The sequence below is a fragment of the Panthera leo genome, chromosome A3 (genome assembly GCF_018350215.1).
Source record: "Panthera leo isolate Ple1 chromosome A3, P.leo_Ple1_pat1.1, whole genome shotgun sequence".
NCBI lineage: Eukaryota > Metazoa > Chordata > Mammalia > Carnivora > Felidae > Panthera > Panthera leo.
Genome location: NC_056681.1, coordinates 39,924,358 through 39,940,750, shown reverse-complemented (window position 1 = coordinate 39,940,750; position 16,393 = coordinate 39,924,358). Strand labels below are relative to the sequence as shown.

The 16,393-nt window shown below is 35.7% G+C and overlaps 1 protein-coding gene across 1 annotated transcript in view; it reads right to left on the bottom strand.

The window, feature by feature from the left end:
• MACROD2 (mono-ADP ribosylhydrolase 2) overlaps nt 1-16,393 on the bottom strand; it is a 2,023,701-nt gene that overhangs the window by 1,339,429 nt on the left and 667,879 nt on the right. The gene's annotated exons all lie outside the window — the stretch shown is intronic.

The window sequence follows — 16,393 nt, the reverse complement described above, 5'->3', positions numbered from 1 at the left end:
TTATTTGCCATTAAATCCAGAATGCTTGGCACAATGCTAATATATATTAGGCATTCTTGAACTGTTGAATCAAATAGAATGAATAAAAGATATAGATCTTTAGAATTAAAACATGTAAGAATGCCTGGGGATGTTTTTGGATGTGTTCATAGTGAGAACTTACTAAAATAAATAAATACTAAAGTAAATAAATAAATAAATAAATAAATAAGAAAATATAAGTATTTTTTAATAAAATTGTATTTTGATTGTGGGGACAAGGTTCTAAGCTCCATTCCTCACAAAGCAGACTCTCAGGGAGAGATTTGTGTGCAGAAAGTTCATAAAGGAGTTCTCTCAGGAATAATGTCTGTAGGAGAGTGTATACAGCAGGACTGAAAAGAAGTCGAACTGCAGTGCAGTTGCAACACAGACTTCAGCTGATCCCACTGGGAAGGGATGGCCCTTCTGAATTGGCCCCTATCAAGGTAACCGACCTAGGCTTTTGAGTTCCTGCATCAACCAGTCATTAAATGCAGGCTACTCCCAGGGAGGGCCACGACCTTGGTGAGATAGTTACTTTCAGCAGAGGTCAATTCCCATAGAGGCAATTAATTACGAACCCTCAGCAGTTAGTACTTTCGGCAACTGAGGGATTGAATCTCTCATCTCTCAAGGGGGATATCTGGGTGGTACAAATGTCCCAGCATACTTCAGACCCCTAAAAATTTTGCTAATGTAGAGAGAGGGCTCCTGAATTTCCATAAGGCTTATCTCCTACCCTCGGGGTCAGACATGCATTATTAAGGCTTGCCACTTACTGCAGATCAATCTGATAAACGTGATGTCATCAAATACTAGACTAACGTGATGTGCAGCAGAACATCCAGACAGTCCAGGTGCCTTCAGAGGGCAAGACAGAGAGTACAACCCTGAAGCAAGACATAAATTTTTACTGTTGTCTAACCCAAGTGAATGCAAAGTGCTTCTGTTCCTCTTCCCTGATAGGGATGGGAAAGAATGTATTTGCCATTTCAATGGCTGCAAACCATGTGCTTGAAGCTTGGTTGAATTTGTGGTAGTCTTCTGTCATTCACGAGAATTTATCTGTTTTTTTGGAGGGGCCAAACTGTGTCCATCATTATCGACTTTGCTATCAGATATCCATAACTGTATCTTTTTGTTCAGCCGTAGCCAATAGAAAATAGCTACCATTGGGCTTCTCAGAGCTAATGGTGCTCCCCTCACTAGTGATTTCACTATCACTTTGGTAAATGGAGCATCCCCTAGTGCTCCTGAAGAATATGGTCATCTGGGCGGGTTTCTAGCCTTATATGTATCTATCAAGCCAATCTCCCTGAACATTTTGATTCTATCATTTACTGTCTACTAAAGTAGTTCTAGCATTCTTACTTTTCATTTGGTAGGCCATCACTTTTTGCAAGCTTCCAGGAGTCATCCTAGAAATATGTTAACACTATTTCCCAAAGTTATTGCTAGAGTATTAAATTCTATGTCATCGGAGAGTTCTTCCATGTTAATACACTTTCCTTTATTCAACTTTATGTGTTCCAGCCGCTTTGACTCAGCATTCTCTGGATCCAGTCCCAAATACACTCTCCTAGTTACTGACAATACATATTATCTAAGGTCTACAAAGCTTTGGGCTTCCTCCTATAGCACAGCTAGCATTTCTTTGGCCACATTATGGTGTGAATTGACCCTAGATATTGTTCTGATGACTTGGAGATTGCTTGGGGAAAAAAAAGAAATAAACTAAATTACAATTCAGTTGTAACAGAGGTCTTAGCCAGTCTTCCAGGAATCCCTGGCATTGGGATAGTCCTTCAGAGGTGTTATCCATCAAGGCAAGGGACTGTGGCTTTGTACTGTCCCTATTAACAGTCACTAGATGTGAGCAAGCCCCAGGGAGGCAGGTATGACCTTGGAAGGAATACCTCCCTTCAACAGAAGCCAATCCAGCAGAGGGGCTTAGCTCTGAGTCATCAGCAGACAACACTCCCAGTTACAGGGAAACAAGTGTCTCAGTTTTAAAAAGAGGAGCTGTGTTGGGGTACCTGGGTGGCTCAGGTGGTTAAGCGTCCAACTTCAGCTCAGGTCATGATCTCACAGTTTGTGAGTTCGAGCCCCACGTCGGGCTCAGTGCTGGCAGCTTAGGGCCTGGAACCTGCTTCAGATTCAGTGTCTCCTTTTTCTGCCCCACCCCTGCTTGCACTCTGTCTCTATCTCTCTCAAAAATAAACAAACATTATTTTTTTTTTAAAGAGGAACTGGACAGCACACCAGAGCATTCACTCTAGGCAGTGAACCTAAAAACAATGAACCTAAAAACAATGGGGCAAACCTTAAAAAAAAAAAAAATCTGTCATTCCCTTTTCTTTGGCACCTGTGAGGGAATAAATAGCTTGGTATACTGGCTATCATTTCAGGAGGTCAACATTCTCAGGAATAAACAAACTGATTGTAGGACTTGTTCTTCTTGCAAAGATTTAGGCCACCAAAAGAAGTGTAATATTTGAGGGAAACAATGGTGCATAAAGGTAGCCTAAGTATTGGAGTCCTCTGATCCTAGAAGGCTGGCCTCTGAAAACTTTTGGTCTCTCAGAAGTTTCTTGAAGTGTTTATCCCCTATAGTAGAACAATATGATCAAATTCTAAAAACTCCTTTTGTGATTTGGACTTAAATATTATATTTCTTTGGTAAGAGTTTTATTCTTTTGCATACTAGACAAGTTTCTCCTGTATTCACAGTTCCTTGTGATTTTAAAATGGTGTACAGGTTTGCACACAGAATTTTTAAAAAGGCAAAGAAAACCAAAACGGATGTACAATACTAGCAATGGCCAAAGTGCCCACTCAAATCTTTAATATCCTTTCGACCTACTTAATGAACAACCTCTCAGAAGTACATATTGACTTCTATCTCACCACGTTACAAGATTTAAGACTAAGGACATGGACTTTAGAAAGTTTGAATGAAATTATTTGAGTTTCTACTATCCTTATTATCCATGAAAATATATTTAGGGGATTGTTAATTCAAGAACAAATTAAAATCATTATTATATGTTAACTAATGTGGATTTAAATTAAAAAAATAATAAAATAAAAATAAGAACAAATTAAATGTAAGATAATTGAAAATGTCAAATAATATAATACAATTTAAATAGTTCACTTAATTTGTAAAATATTTTTTTCAAAGATTTTACCTTCTTTGGCACTTTCCAAAGCCCTGGAAGGCATATTTTACATACATACTTATATATGGAAACTAAGACAGGTATTAAAGTATTTTGTCAAAATACACACAACTAAGAAGCAATCTTCTGAAGCCCTGACCACAATCTTTTTTCCTCAAAGCCAGTGTTATTTAGCTCTATCATGTAGTCATATATAAATATGGTGTTTGGTTGACCTTCAAAAGAATAGCTTGTTTTTATGTACCCAGACACATTTCCCAACAGAGAATCTATAAAGCAAATGAAAATTAATTTGGGTCAGGGTTTTAACTTTTTACAAATGCAAAACATAGCCACAGATCAGAATTTCTTTCCTCAGGAGGATACCTCGCTTATTTTCATCCTTGAAGCAAACATTGTGGGAAAATTAGAAAGAGCTGGTTCAGCTGATTTAAAGTTATCTGAGCAAGAACATTTCCTATCTTATGCTGAAGCAGAAAATGCCTGAAGTTTCAAATTTTGCACGTTGTTAGACTTTTATTGAAACATAGGGCTGTATGAGGTTTTAAAGAATTGATTGATACTTTTAAAGTTAGAGCAATTTCCATTTTTTAAAAGGAAGATCATTTCCTATCTTTTTATCTTGAAGAGATACTCTTCATAATGATGATTACCCTAGCTACTGAATATTTTCTCTAGGCAAAAAAGGGATTGGAGCAGCACATCTGTAAACTTAAACTTACCCCACAATCCACGTGGATGCTGACTTCAAAGCAGAGAAAGCCCTAATAAAAATTAAACACAACACACTAATAATACTTCTTAATAAGAGCACCTAACAATTATACAACAGTTTGCACTTTCAAAGCGCTTTACAATCATTAATTAGTTTATCCACACAACATCCCTATGACTTATGCCAGTGTTATTATCCTCATTTTAAAGATGAGAAAACTAAGATCAAACGTGATTAAGTGCTTTGCGCAAAGCCACATAATGAATCAGTAAGATCTGTAGCTGAGTTCATAATAGTTCAGGACTACCAGAGAGTATGGAAATTCTTGAGGTCCACAAACCACCTGTTTGAGCGACAAACCTATTGTTATCCCCGCTCGTCAATGATACCCTCCTTTCTTCATGGACTTCTGTTTCCTCTCATTGACTTCTATTGAACAAAAGGAAGAAATTAAGAATCTTCCCTTTACAATATCTAAGTACAGAGTGCTCACTTAAATCAAAGAAAAAGAAAATAAAAGCCAGCATATTAAGAACATACTATGTTCTCCAATATCATTGTCATTTAACCAGAGGTACTTGGTGATGAATCACTGAATGATTCTGTTTTCAGTAGAAAAGAATCTGATAAATTAATCCTACCATGGAGCTACAATACAGCCTCCTTGCTCCCAAATATGACTACCCACTAATACCAGCATCACAACCACTAGTCAAATAAACCAATACAAGGAGCCTAGGTAATTTTTCCCCCTATGATAGATGGTAAAGTGCCCTGAGATCTTTAACTTTGAGAACATATAAACCTACATAAGTGAGGGAAAAAAACAACTATTTTTTTAACGTCTGGAAATTTATTCTAATATGTCCCCTATCTGAATCAGTTAGAACAGGCTAGGATATGTTGCAGGAACAAACAACTTTCAAATCTCAATGACATAACACAATGCATTATTTCTTACTCATATTACACGTTCATCTTAGGTTAGTAGACGGCTCTGCTCCATTTTGTCTTCAGTCAGAGACCCAGACCAACACAGCCATGAGAATTTGGTTCACTCTGACAAGAGGAAAGAACACTATGAGTGCGCCTAGGTGGCTCAGTTGATTAAGCGCCTGACTCTTAATTTTGGCTCAGGTTGTGATATCAATAGTTCCTGGAACTGAGCCCCCCAAAGGGGTCTGTGCTGACAGCTCAGAGCCTGGAGCCTGCTTCGGATTCTGTGTCTCCCTCTGTCTCTGCCCCTCCCCTGCTCATGCTCTGTCTCTCTCTGTCTCTCAAAAATAAATAAACAAATGTAAAAAAAAATATTTAAATGTCTGTATTACCCAAAGCAATCTAATACAATCCCTATCAAAATGTCAACAGCATTTTTAAGAGAACTGGAACAAACAATCCTAAAATTTGTATGGAACCACAAAAGACCTCAAATAGTCAAAGCAATCTTAAAAACAAACAAACAAACAAACAAATAGAACTGGAGGTATCACTACTCCAAATTTCAAATTACATTAAAAATGATAGTAATTAAAGCAGTATCATAGGTAGTGACATAAAAATAGACATATACATCAATAGAATAAATTAGAAAACCCAGAAATAAACCCACAATTATATTACCAATTAATCTTTGACAAAGGAAGAATGAATCTACACGGGAAAACAATGTAGTCTCTTCAACAAATGGTATTAGGAAAACCGGACAGCTACCTGCAAAAAAATGAAAGTGGACCACTTTCTTTCACCATACACAAAACAAACTCAAAATGCATTACAGATCTAAAAGTGAGACTTGAAATAATAAAAATTCTTGAAGAGAACACAGGGAATAATTTCTCTGCCATTGGCCATAGCAACATTTTTCTAAATATGTCTCCTGAAGCAAGGGAAATAAAAGCAAAAATAAAGTATTAGGACTACATCAAAACAAAAAGTTTGTGCACAGCGAATGAAACAATCAACAAAACTAAAAGGGAACCTACTGAATGGGAGAAGATATTTGCAAATGACATATCCAATAAAGGGTTAGTATCCAAAATATACAAAGAACTGATACAACTCAACACTCCAAAACCAAATAATCAAATTAAAAATGGGCAGAAGATATGAAAAGATATTTCTCCAAGGAAGACATACAGCTGGCCAACAGAGACTTGAAAAGATGCTCAACATCACTCATCATCAGGAAAATGCAAATCAAAACTACACACCTGTCAGAGAAATCACCTCACACTTGTCAGAAAGGCTAAAATCAAAAACACAAGAAACAACAAGTGTTGGCAAAGATGTTGGAAGAAAGGAACCCTCTTACACTGTTGGTGAGAATGCAAACTGGAACAGCCACTGTGGAATACAGTATGGAAGTTCTTCAAAAAATTAAAAATAGAACTATCCTATGATCCAGGATTAATACCCACATTAATGGGTATTTACCAAAAAAATACAAAAAAAAAACCCACTAATTCAAAGGGATACATGCACCCCTATATTTATAGCAGCATTATTCACAACAGCCAAACTATGGAAGCAGTCTAAGTGTCCATCAATAGACGAATGGATAAAGAAGATATGGTGTGTGTGTGTGTGTGTGTGTGTGTGTGTGTGTGTGTGTGTGGATACACACACAATGGGATATTATTCAGCCTTAAAAAGAGAATGAAATCTTGCCATTTTCAACAACATGGATGGAGCTAGAAAGTATATTGCTAAGAGATATTAAGTTAGAAAAAAAATGCCATATGCTCTCACTCATATGTGGAAGTTAAGAAACTAAGGAATTTGAACTGGCAGTTTATCTACAGAACTTAGGCACTTGACCATTCCACTATATTGACTCTTAAAACAAAAAAGATATATAAATAGATAGATGATCCAATAATTCTACTATTGGGTATTTACCCAAAGAAAACAAAAACATTAATTCGAAAAGGTATGTGCACCTTTATATTCATTGCAGCATTATTTATAATATCCAAGATATGGAAGTAACCTAAATGTCCATAAATAGACAAATACATAAGGAAGATGTGGTACATATATATTGTATGTATATACATTGTACATGTATTGTATAGTGAAATATTATACAGCCATCAAAAAGGATGAGATTGTGCAATTTGATACAACATGGATGGACCTAAAAGGTATTATACTGAGTGAAATAAGGCAGTCTGTGACAAACAAATACCATGTGGTTTCATTCATAAGTGGAATCTAAAAATAAATCAATAAATAAAAAGCAGAATCAGACCTATAAATACAGAGAACTGATGGTTATCAGAGGGGCAGGGATGCGAGTTTGGGAATAATGAATAAAAGGGAGTGGGAGATACAGGCTTCTAGTTATGGAATGAATAAGTCATAGGAACGAGGGGCACTGCATTGGATATAAGAAATATAGTCAGTGTTTTTGTAATAGTGATATATGGGGACAAAAGGTAGCTACATTTGTAGTAAACACATAATGTATGAATTTGTCAAATTATTATGCTGTATACATGAAACTAATGTAACATTGTGTGTCTACTATACTCAAATTTAAAAAAAAAAAGTGGGAATAATGTTGCCTTAGGAGGAAGTCAACTGCTACTCTGAATTCTCTTTTTTCTTTGGCTCTACTTATTAATTCTTCCACAGGACCTTCTAAGTATCAGCCATTATTTTTGGTAACTTTTGGATGCACTGGTAAAGAAAAAAGTTATGGGTGTGGTAGGGAGGATGCATGGTCTGCAGACTCCTTCTAGTGACCCTGGTTAAATCATTTAATTACTCATATCGTTGGCTGCCTTATCACTTTAGTCAAGATGATACTATTCTTTACCTAAAATAGAGGAGATTGAAGAAAACTTCCCTTCACGGCTCCTCCTCAGTGCCAAGACTCTGAAACTTAATTTGGTACAATTCATCATCTGCACAAATAACCAGCAAACACTTCCCTCTCTCCTTCAACATAGTGAGGCTTTGACTTAAGCCATTTGGAGAAGGCTCTCTCTAACATCATCCATAAGGGCTCAAAATTTCAGTAATAAGCAGAATTGAAATTCAGCAGCGTCTCATAGCACCTTGACTCTCTTACTGAGCATAGAAAGTAGATTTTATTTGAATTTACTAGACATAAAAAATGGATAAGAGATGTACTTGAGTAAGCTAGTTCTTTAAAACATAGAACTAGTTCCTAGAATGGTTATTTATTATCCTTTAATGTGACTTCTAATGTAAGTACTAATAAGCATCTTTGAAGAAACCTAAATGAGTCTTGTTTATAGTTTCTTGGTCTTTAAAAACAATCTTGCAGAAAAACAGAGGAGGGTGGCACAAATTTATCTTTGCTAATAGAGAGTGGTTTGTGTTCCCCACAGATCAGGTGCAGAACCACATGCACCACTCAGAAAACAGAATTTGTTTTAAACACACAGAGAAGGGTAAAGTCTCAAATATAAGCTCATCACTGATACTGTGGGTAGGCAAGTGATAAACTATCACAGTGAGTCATTACTCCAAGAGGTTTCTTGTAAACATTAACCAACAAAGGAGGAAAGATAGGCCACTTGGAAACACACCCTAATGACTTAGAAAAAAAATATAAATCAAAGAACTGCATTGAATATGCAAGTTAAAAGACACACACACACACACACACACACACACACACGCACACACACACACACACACACACACACAGAGCCACAGAGAGAATAACAAGAAGAATAAGTTGCCAACCCAAACCAAGGTTGAGTTCTAATCACATCTGGGAGAGTTCTCAGATTGACAACATTAGACAAGGTAGTTCAGATAATAGGACTGGATGATATATGACTAGGAACTTCCCAATACACTTGATTTATCTTCCTTTGAGAAATATTTGGGGACCATAAACAGATCAATGCTAAATTGAAATTTCTTTGCAAAGCAATAAAATCAAGACTCTCAAGTGTCTATACTTCAATTACTTTCTTCCAAGGTTTTAGAAAGGAAAGAAAAATTGTGCAGAGTTCTGTGACTTCACAAAGTGACTAGTTGGGCACTAACGATATTATAGCACAGTTCATTTTAAAGTAGGGCTCATTTAAACTGTTTTTAAATGAAACACCCTAGACATTAAGATTAAGTAGGAAAAGTTCCCTCATAATGACAAATTACAGGATAATCAATTCATCCATTTCATTTCTGTGAGAGAAAAGGGAGAAAAAAGAAATTATAACAACATTAAGGCGTACTATGTCCTATAGCTGAGTCCCCTGCAAGGCAATGTTTATAACACTCCAGGACTTCCTTCCAAGGTTAAGAAGCTACAAGTATGACTTAATTTTCCATTTTGTTCAAATCCTGAAAATGCCAGCCCTCAAAATTAAATCACTGAGGGTGACCTTACACTTAACATCATTTTCAGGGGCTCAGAAGTCCTCTTGCTCAAAATAATACCATTCACTGAAATTCATTTTTAGAAGATTTAGAGTTTAATTCTACCACTCACAGGCTTCTGAACAAATCTATACTTCATATTTCTCCACCTTTACTTCTGTTGTTTCCTGTACCTGAAATAATCTGCTCTTCATCTCAGCCTCTTAAAATCTTAACTATCTTTAAGTATCAAATTGTAACGGCATCTGCTTCAGAAAGTGGTCTCCAATTCACCCTGGCTCTTCTCTCTCAAGGTAAATAAATGAGACCTCATTCTTTTCTGAGTCATAGTAATTTTTTTTTTGTTTTTATTTACTCTTTTTTATTTATGTAATGGAAGTTGTGATACTCCACCTAAACCTCCCTTTAGAAATTATGTGTGTATCCCCCTATCTGCTGGAAGAGCTACCAGAAGACATCCTGAGCTGTCAGCTCTATTTGGAGATTGCTTTGGCTACAGAAATGTGTCTTATTCAAGGTCACTCATTCCAGCAGCTGTATCCGACTACTGATCACATTGGACAACTCGAGACAACTCTGAAGAGCTGTCCCAACCCAGAGCTCCTTGTGGGGTTGGTTTGTTGACAATGGCAATGCGTTGAAATTTAACTTCTCTCCCTGATCAATCATGCTTCTTCTGTGCCTCTCCTTCCCCTCCACCACAAACAGAGGTGTGGATCCCAAGACCGCTTCCTAATAAATATGCTACATGCTCCATCTTAGAGTCAGCTTCCTAAAGAATCAAAATTGCAATATGGCACTTAACATGGTCAATTTTTTCTTCTATTAAAGTCTTGTCTGTATTTATTCATGTTCCCCAACACACACTAGATTAAAAACTCTTCAGAGCATGGATTGTATTTTCAAATCATATAGGCCTGCAGTGCTGAGCATTGGATATCAAGACTCAAAATTGTGTAGCATGTATAAATGAATAAATGAATAAGTGAGGGAATGAATAATTAATGCCTGAAATTAGCACCTCCATAGTGCTGCAAGGTCTTTCTTTGCACATCTAAAGAATCATCAACATGTTTTCCTTAATTGGCAAGTATTTGATGAGCATTAGTTACAAATAAGACATTTGGCTAGATGCTCTGGGGAGGAGTGTATAAAAAGAAGTAACATACTCCCTGCCCTCAGAAAGTTTATAATTTAGTCAGCAGGATAATTACAGTCAACATATATGGTGGTTGTTCCCAAGTTTGACTGCTCATTAGAATCACATCAAAAGTTTTAATGACTTCCACGACTGGGTCCCATCCCCAAAGAATTGGATTAAATTGGTCAGGTGTGCAGCTTGGACATCAAGCTCCTCAGGTCATTCTAATGTGTCACTGAAGCTGAAAACCTGAATTATAAAGAGCTTTTATGTTCTAAGTACTGCTGTGAATGCTTAACTAATTTAATCTCCATGATGACATTAGTAAGAAAATTACTACAATTATCATCATTTTATAGACAAAAAAATTAAGGCATAGGAGAGTGAAGTTTTGTCCAAAGTCACACAGTTGACTAGGTATGGAATTCAAATCCCAAAACTTAGGCTCTGGATATGCGGTTCTTTACTGTACTGTCTCTTTTGCAGAGCCAGAGTGAAATATAAACTATTTTATGTTTTAGTATAGTTTTATAGAAACATTTTATCATTTGAAAACTGGGAGGCCTCCATGATGGAACAACAACCTCCACCTCAGACTTTTGGGTTGCACTTTGACTCTAACTATTAGAGTAAGAAGGAACTGGGGCGCCTGGGTGACTCAGTCAGTCGAGCGACCAACTTCAGCTCAGGTCATGATCTCACGGTTTGTGAGTTCGAGCCCAGCGTCGGGCTCTGTGCTGACAGCTCAGAGCCTGGAGCCTGGTTCTGATTCTGTGTCTCCCTCTCTCTCTGCCCCTCCCCCGCTCGCACTCTGTCTCTCTCTGTCTCAGAAATAAATAAACATTAAAAAAATATATTTAGAGTAGGAAGGAACTTTAATTTCATCCATTAAGGGAAGCTAAGGATAATGATGAGTTTACATAGGCAGATAGGGTGAAAATAAGCTAGATAGATTAACTTGAAATTTCCTTAGCACTTTGCAACTTATGGCTTAAAGTGGACTCTTATTTAATTGTTTTGTAATACAAATGAAATAGTCTGTGTGGTTTCTTAAATCTATAGTTCTCCTGAGCTAATTAATTGTGCCTAAATAATTTTAAGGTATTCCTTCCTTCACATCCAGAAACAACAAAGAAAAGAAGCAACAAGCAAAGAAAAAGGAATGATGGAAGCCATGTGAACCAGAGGAAAAAAACTGGGGTATCCTTTCACCGCTGTATTTTCTTTGTCTCCTTAACACCCTGCTCTCTCTTTTTTTACAACCTTTTCTTATCTTCATAGTTAACAGACTTTGAAATAGTTGTCAAATAAATAATTGGATCCTTAAATTGTTTTGATCCTCTCCATTGCTCTCATTCGTACTTACTAAGTTCTCTTTTTCCTCCTCCAGTCTTGCCTGTTACGTTCTGTTGTTCCCCATGTACATTAACTAACAGAAGCAGAAGCATCTCCCTGCCCAAAATAAATCACTCTATCACAGAGAAATAAATGCCCCAGAAAAGATGTCCATAAATCTCTATTAGATTTAGAGCACAATTTTAGGGAAAGCATATAGATCATAACTTATTCTTATAGCTCTCTCTGTGTATTTATCATATACAAAGGTGTATCACAAACATACTGCAAATGATAGAACTAGAGAAGAATGTAATAACCAGATTCAAAGCCTTCATGTGGTCAAAATGGAAACTTGAAAATAGTTCCTGATTTTTAATACAACTTCTACTATATCACTGGTTTTAATACCCTATTAAAAGTGAAGCTCCAAATTAATATTTGGGAATTATTCCCTAGGTCTTCAATGAGACTTGCAAAATTTGAAATATTTTTAGGTTCTTTCCCAGGAAAATTTAATAACTTAAAACCTTTGTGATATACCTCAGAATATTTAAAACAGTCCTATATATGTATATAAGCAACAAAGTATAACATTGAAAATACAATGGGAGATATACATATCTACAGATATACAGTAAGGCACAAATGACTTTTGTTAAGTAGTAGCTGATTTTTTTCCCTCTGTCTCTCAAACTCAAACCTACTACATTTTTATATTATTTTATAATTTAAAAAGTTGTAAGGAACATTTTCAAATTCGCCATAGTAAGAACTATGTCAACACCTTTGTAGTTGCCAGCATGATTATTTTAGGAGCTGCCACTTCATAGCATATTAACACATTAAAACAATCCACTCCGCAGTAACACAATATTGTAGGTAACCATGTAAGAGTTGAGTTTAACGAGAGCTAAGCAAATTAAATGCAATATTATGCAATTTTATTTTTTATATTTGTGTGTGGGGTGTGTGCGTGTATATGTGTATGTGTATATATCCCACACATGCCCACCCTGTCCCTATTCTCAGATAGCAATTGATATCATTTACTCAGTGGGAAATCACAATGCACTATAATATCTGTTGCAATACCCATAAAGTCTAGAATCATCATAAAAGATAGTTACAAAGCCAATGAATATCCAAAATTTGACAAGCCCCCTATAATGAGTAGAATAGTCCCTAATTTTGCAAAGTTTATAGAGTTTCAAAAGTAGGTTTTTGTATCTTTCATGTTACGTTATATTATGTTATCTAAATAGTTATATCTATATATATTATGGGAATCAAAAGCCTGATTTCATGGCTTACCACCGAGAATTAACTACTTGGTAAATGAAGACTGTGTTAATTGTATTTAACTTGTTTCCCCTTAGTGTTTAAACATCTGGCTAGATAATTTGCACCTAAAAATCTCTATAAACAACACACAGTTCCTAACAGATACAGCCCAGTATTTTTAAATGCCAAATTGATTAAAACTGCAGAATTCAAGGTAAGAAAGAATAAAAAAGACCATGATTCTATTTCCTCTCACATAAAATAATTTTGTACCTCTTGCCTTTTAGAAAAATTGACGCTGTTTATATTTTAAATATTAGATGAGTATCTGAATAACCCACTGTATAATTTAAAATCATACATTTTTGAGAGGGGGGGAAGGGAGGGAGGGAGGGAGGTGGAGGAGGGGCAGAGATAGAGGGAGAAAGCAAATTTAAGCAGGCTCCATGCCCAGTGTGGAGCTCCACATTGAGCTTGATCTCATGACCATGAGATCATGACCTGAGCTGAAATCAAGAGTCAGACAATTAACTGACTGAGCCACCCAGGCACACCTATAATCATACATTTTTAAAGGTAGCTAATTGAAGAGCAAAGAAAGTATTAGACAGCTAAATGAACCAAAGCATGTGTTTTTTAAAACCTTAATATTTCAGCCATAATAGTATACCTTTAAATTTTCTGATTTTCCTAAGGCTAAAGGCCAAGTTTAAGAAAAGAATCCTATACAGATTTACTAAGAAGGAGAAGTAAGGCCCAGTAGAGACTAGATTTGAGGTGCTGCCTTGTTTTCACCTTTTGAAGGCCAAATCCTTCCTTCTTTTTATGAGATGTAATAGTCAAATTATGACCAAAACAAAAATGGGTCATAGCTGATCTCTGCACATGAAGAAGACTGCAAATAGGACCAATGTAATTTGATAAATAGTAAAACTGAATTTTTACCAAGCTTGTGCAAGAAATAATAATTGATGGCATTTGTTTTTCACTATGTGGTAGACTTTCTTCTTTATTTATATTGTTCATTTAATCCTCAAAAGTAGGCAATATCATTTTCATCATTTAACACACAAAGAAATAAAAGTACAAAATGGTTATAAGGCTTGTCCAAGCTCTTACAATTAGCAAGTGGTTCTGGTGGGTTTTGAATCCAGGTAGTTTGGCACAACAAGCCACATTTATAACCAGTATACCATCTTATGGTATAACCCACCAAATATCTGAAGGGAATATTCTGAAAATGTATGTCAAGAAGCAATTAAATTGCACCAAAGCCTTCTGTGAAACTCCTAAAAAGCTCTTCTAAAGTAATGCTTGTCAGATGAGTCTTCAGTACAGAATTAACTCTACTTTGTCTGTTTTACCTAATGCTTGAATTACAATCCAAGCTAACAGCATTATCTTGCATACCTTAACCATCACAAAGAATAATAACAATAATAATAAAAATTGGCCTATTTATATTGGCCTACTTTTACCATTTTCAAAGCATTTTCATCATTATTATTATTATTATCATTATTATTAATGTATACTTTGACATATATTATCTCATTATCAGGGAAAAACAAAAAAAAATCGCAATCCATACTAGACTTTACTAATTAAAATCTGTCATTCTGTATTTCCAGAATCATTTAAAATACATAATAGGAGAAATGAAAATGTGTGTTTTGACCCAAATACAACCTCTACAATAGGAAATATTATACCTACATATCAATAAAACTTTTTTTCAGCAAAGAATAACTATTTTTGAATTCATCCCAACACTATTGCCAACCTGAGAAATAAACTGATCAATGGGTAAAAAAGAAGCCCCAGGTAGAAACGGAAAGTTACCAGAAGAGCACCTTATAACAAAAAGAAAGAGAAACTTTACAGTGATAAATACTTTCTTATTCATGTATGAAAATGAAAGATTCTATTGTGTTTTCTTGGAAAATGAATCCCATGGCAACTTTACCTATATATTAACTTAAGACATTTAGATCCAATATAATACAGAAGGTCCATATTTGATGAAATGGATATGTCTCAGAAAACCTGTTTATTAAACCATATTTTCAATCTTTTAACGTGGTTAATTATTTAAAGACATTCTAAATAAACCCCTTCCAGAGTAAATGGTCCATCCTATTAATTTTGATTCTTTGCTGTTGTTCATTTGTTTGCGAAATTCAGATTTCTCAATTTAAATCAGAGAGTGCAGCATTTCAATCTGGTTAAAGAAAGAGTCTGCTTATTGCTGCTTGAACTTTAAAGACAAGAGGGTTATATAAGACCCTGCAGTATACATAGGTTTTATATGAACTTTAAGAAATAAAAGAACAGAGGAAAAAGAAACTTCCTAATCATTCACTAGAAAGAGATTAAGCTCTTAAAGACTTTTTTCCCCATGTGTTAAAATACTGATCCTTGGGATCTTCTCTCCAGTGTAAGAAAAGAAGTTTCGTTCTGTTCTATGGTCCATGACCTCAGAGACCATGTTATCTTTCAGACAGTGATCACAAGACAGATGAAGCAATATGGAGATGTCTATTTTCATATAAATCTATCACTTCTTCTGAAACCAAACTCTGAACACATGACTTACTGAGAATCGGTCATTTGTGTAATCTTCATATACATAAGTATTTTTGCAAAGAAAAGAAGGATGCTTTATAGTGTTTGGTATTTGAAAAATTAGGTTATATGAAGTTAGGAGTAGTAGGTTCGTGAAAGATCTTCTAAAAGAGATGCACACTAACTTCTTGCACAAGCACAAAGCAAAAAGATAAGATGGTAAAGAGGTGACCTTTAAGTACCTTACACCACCATCCCCTATACATATATCAAACCAGCTAGTCCTCAACAAGAATTCCCTGTATCATAAATGGCAACATAATCACTAAAACTGTTCAAAACCCAAGCCCAAGAATCATCCTTGACTCATCTCCTTTCTCACCCAAACATCAGAACAACAGCAACTACTGGCAGTTCAACTTCTCCAATACATTTTGAACCCTCCAATTTCCATTTCTAATGTTACAACTCCCACACCACCACCATCTCACACTTCTTCAAAAGGCTCTTAGTGTATTTCACCTGCTTTTACTCTTGACCCCAAAGCAATCTTTTTAAAGCCTCAAATGAGAACATGCTAATTCCTCTGCTTAAAAGCCTCCAATGCAGGCTTCTGCAGTGCATTGAAATTATACTATTAAACTGCTTTCATATGAATAAACACTTCTCCAAAGAAGACATCCAGATGACCAACCAACACATGAAAAACTGCTCAACATTACTCATCATCAGGGAAATACAAATGAAAACCGCAGTCAGATACCGCCTCACACCTGCAGTATACATAGG